Below are 4,483 nucleotides of genomic sequence, written 5' to 3' on the forward strand. Positions count from 1 at the left end.
GCGAGAGGCTTGAAGATAGAAGAGCTACATGACTCATGCAAGTTTAGTGCATGAAAATGTGTTTGAAAAAATATACTTGTGCGTAAATGTGTAGTAATATGGAAACCCCTCACGTGATTTTACAAGTGCTGGAGCACGGTGCATCTTCGTGTGTGTGTGTGTGAGGTTGTGTGAGGTTGTGTGTGTGTACATGGATTGCCCACATAGAGAGTATGAGTCAACTCTGAGAGGCAAAGGGATGGATCCCTGCCTGGATGCCCAGCAGGCCTTTGCTCAGTGTCTTAACTCTCTCCAGCAGTTCCTGGCTGCCTATTACCCACTTTGGAGTAATCACTCATTTAGAAATGTAGCAGCACCAGCCTCTTAACCATCTTGCTCTCTGTCAGTGCGGAAAATATATATTTTCCATCCATCTACAATGCACATTAACTATATTCCTGTGTTTCTTAAGTCAGCCCAGCTACTTCTCTCTGTCTCTGCTCTCTCTCCTCCCCATCCATTTGTATGTAAAGCCTCTGTTTCCAGATCCATACTTTGGATTACCTTGGCAAAGAGGCGGCTCACATGAAGGGGAGGCCAAGGCTTGAGGAAGGTAGAATTAGATGCATTTGCATTCATGCCGCACACCACAAGAAGTGACCTACTTAAATCCCAGGGAGCTAATTGTTTAGTGTAAACACATCATATTTTATCCATGAACAATTATGCAACCGTCTGGACGCAGCTACTTAATGTCAACAGCACAGTTTGACGGTTCAGCTGTATTGGAGATTGTTTTGTGAATTCCCTGCATCACTGAGGTGACCAGCAGGGAAGGAGGGATTGAAATGAATAGCCAGAGAGCCTGATTGCTTTATGGTTTGGCACTTGTATTGTATTTTACTGCAGTCTGCCAAATTCGCATTAGCTGAGCAAGCAGTCGGTGCCTGGAGCAAGAGTGGTGACTCTAGCCCAGTGGTACTGAGGAGGCTGTTGAGCAGAAACACGAGTTGTTTAGTGACGTGTGCGAGACTATTTCAGCAGCCTCAATCATCACACCACGATGGGTGGTTTTCTCCTCACACTGTCTGAAACTGGGTTTCCCAAGAACAAGGCTCTGTGTGTATGTGAGTGTGGGAGAGAGAGAGAGAGACAGAGAGAGAGAGAGAGAGCAAGAGAGAGATCTTCAGAGATAAAACAAGAGCACCATCTGCTGGTTGATGCATTCCCCATGATGCTGGAACACATGCAAGTGTACGCCCTCACAGAGCTCTCTGCATGATCAAGCGCTATCTATTAGGGTTGTACATCACCCAGACAGCCAGATGAGGAGTCCTAACCCCCCCCCCCCACACACACACACACACATAAATCAGCTGATTGGAATTACAAGAGTGCAGGCCTTACCTTTCCTGAAATCGTTTCCACTGAGCTTTAAAGAGAAAGCCTCAAAGAAATTGCAATTGTATGTACTACAATACTACAAGTAAGGGAGGAAAAAGGAATATCGAGTCTTATATAAAATGAACCTTTTAAGGAAGTGCCACGATCCTTTCTGCAGTTACATTTTTTAGGCCTCCCATTGACGAAATACAACATATGGTGCGTATTTCTCCTGGAATTTTCTGATTGACATTATTGACCCCGCTTATGAAGGATTTACCCTGCTATTTAAAGCTAGAATAGAGAAGGCGTAGATATTTAAGCTATGCTCAGTGCAACCACAGTTTAGCAAACCGAGAGGTTGGCAGTTCTTAAAACAAACCTAACTCAAAAAAAATGATACGGCTCTGCTCTCTCTGTCATCCATAGTTCAGTTACAGAGAGACAAATGGCTGCATGTCAACTACGCAACCAAAATTATAAAGCAGATGTTTTACTATGTTAGAAGAGGGAGCACAAGAGCCATTTGAATCATGAAAATGTATCGCAGACTGAGCTGGTGCTGAAGCCTGACACTGGGCCAAGAGGGTGAGGCTGCTTCGTGAGATCTGAATAAAAAGTGCAGAAGGAGACAAACTCAAGAGTTAACTCTTTTTTTTGGCCAGTTTATTGTATTTAAATGCTTTTACTTTCATTTCATTCTACAAGCTACAAACATTCAGAGTCCCGTTTGAGCAGAGTTAGGGCCTTGAAATGACTGTTAATGTGCATCTGAGCACAAGTCACAACAGGGGCAGGCTCCTCCAGTCAGCTGTGGACTGTTGATGATCCTGATCTCTGACCTTTGCAGGACTAAAAGCCAACCTGCAGCTCAGAAAACCTTTCCCCAAGCAAAGGCACAAGTGAACTTCCAGCATTATCTGTGGGGAAGAGTTTGAACAAGTTTGTGTGCGTATGAGAAGGCTATGATTTTGTGGTGACTTCCTTCATGTTTTTTTTAAATTTTTTTATCCATCTTAACCAACTTTGAGAAATCACTAGAGGGAGCTAAGGGATTACGCAGACAGACTGTGAAAACATTGAGCTCTCTCCTCACTGTCTGTCTCCCATCCGCTGTGACTAAGAGCATCCATCAGCAGAGAACACGACAGAGTACTCTAACTACCTCAACAATGAGGGAAAACATTACTAGGTGGCAGAGATCCTTAAATAAACAGATCTGACTCAAGACAGGGACACAAGTAAGCTGGCTTTGCCCGTCTGTCTGTGTCTGTCTGTGAACTATAATTAAAAAAGGTTACTTGGGGGTTACTATAATCATATAAGAGCGTACAGTATAATATCATAATAGCATGTAGAGCATGGAGGCCAACTGCTGGAACTGGAAGTGTATATTTGTAGTCTGCAAACCTATAGACTTAGTAACAGTGTTTCTACTGTGCGCTTCTGATTCTCTGTGGAAAGATTGAAAAGCTGCTGGTTTTTGTGTTTTGGTACCAACTGGTTAAATGTTTGTGTTATAGTGTCATATTGGTTTGGAGCATTTTTTTCTGTCAAGCACGAGTTAAATGTTCTGTTTTGGTGCCATAACCGTTCAGTGTGTTGTTTGTAGTCCTCCTGAAACTCATTATTTTTTAAAAAATACTTTCCATGTTATTAATTGAAACATTTCTCTTTTATTTTGCCCTCTGCACAGTAGAAATTGAATCTTTTATTTTAATTGCATGCTCCATTGTTGTTCTTTTGACCTGCCCCGCTTGTTTTGGTATAGTTAGTACTATTTACAGTATTTTTCCATATTTTAGAACATAAAGTTGTGTTTTTTTTGTTGTCAACAACATCATCAGCGATAATGTGATAAAGTTAATTTTCTGTATCAATTACAGGCAAGTATACATTCACAAAACAAACTTCTTTTCAGTCCATACCAGGCGAATATGTTTTAGAGTTGAATCAAAGATATCAAACATGCCTGTGGCGAAGCGGTACATATTGTCACTGCCCTGTTAACACCATGTAGGCCTATCTCCAAAACCTCACCTTTTCACGAGCTTGTTTTCAGTTTTGTGACACTGACTTTTTATCCAGTTGAGTTTTAAACGGATTAGCTTAAAAAGTAGGAGAACTTTCTCAACCTATAAAGGAATCCTTGATCCTGAAAAATTAAAAATCATCCATTTTCTTTGTGTGTTATTTATGTAAAATTTGATACAGCACAACCTTGTAGTATTATAAAACATGATGTGTTGCGTATGAGAATTATTCTTTTTCTGGGTAACACTTTATGTCGACCCCACTGAGAGCTGCATAAACATTGATATAAGGACATTTTACATACATCAAATATTTATTGATGTAGTTATCAACAACTTTAACTTATTCTGTGACACTTCCTGAATGATACAGATGCTTAATATGTTCTAACTATAATTATATTGAAAATGCTGTACATTAATAAAAAAATGTCCACATAGTGGTATATAACTACTTTGTAATGTGCTATAAACAATTTCGTTACTGCTTATAAATGATGCAGTAAATGTGTAGGGTGATAAAGCTTGAACCCTTTGTCAGTATGTTTATTAAAGAGACTAACAGTGGAGGAAAAGACATTTAAAAAGTGCAGCAGTCTAGCAGGCTGATGTCACAGCCGGTGACTTCATGGTCTCCAGCTCTGCAGCATCCAAGAGGCTGTCAAAAGCAAAGGCGTGGAGGAAGGAAAGAAACATTCAGACAACATGCAGGAAGAGGGAGAGTAGAGGTGGAGAACCAGACATGAACCAACCAACAGGCTGCAGACAGTCACACAGTCACATATCATCTGGAACATGGTGTGTCTCATTTCTCACATTTCAGCCTCCTAATGAACAGACGTGTTTACAACCCGGTTTATCAAAGAATTGATTCATTGGCAGTTGGGATGTATTGATAAATTTCTCTGGTAATAATAATATTCACTATCAAAAGGAGAAGATGGGGGGAGATCATGCTGCACAGGCCCCACACCACCACCAGCAGGGGTGTAGGAGGGGTAAAAGCGGTGGGAAGCCCTCCACCCTACCTCTACCCTCTTCTACCTTCCTTCCTCTCTCCCCCTCCCACCGTAGCTCACTCACTCACT

At 41.3% G+C, this 4,483-nt stretch overlaps 1 protein-coding gene across 1 annotated transcript in view; it reads left to right on the top strand.

Annotated features, from left to right (window-relative positions):
- The window catches only part of LOC139626998 (uncharacterized protein C1orf21 homolog), a 246,058-nt gene that overhangs the window by 31,942 nt on the left and 209,633 nt on the right, over positions 1-4,483 (top strand). The window lies entirely within an intron of this gene.

The sequence above is a fragment of the Trachinotus anak genome, unplaced genomic scaffold (genome assembly GCF_046630095.1).
Source record: "Trachinotus anak isolate AG129_WGS33_773 ecotype Australia unplaced genomic scaffold, CSIRO_AGI_Tana_v1 ptg000010l, whole genome shotgun sequence".
NCBI lineage: Eukaryota > Metazoa > Chordata > Actinopteri > Carangiformes > Carangidae > Trachinotus > Trachinotus anak.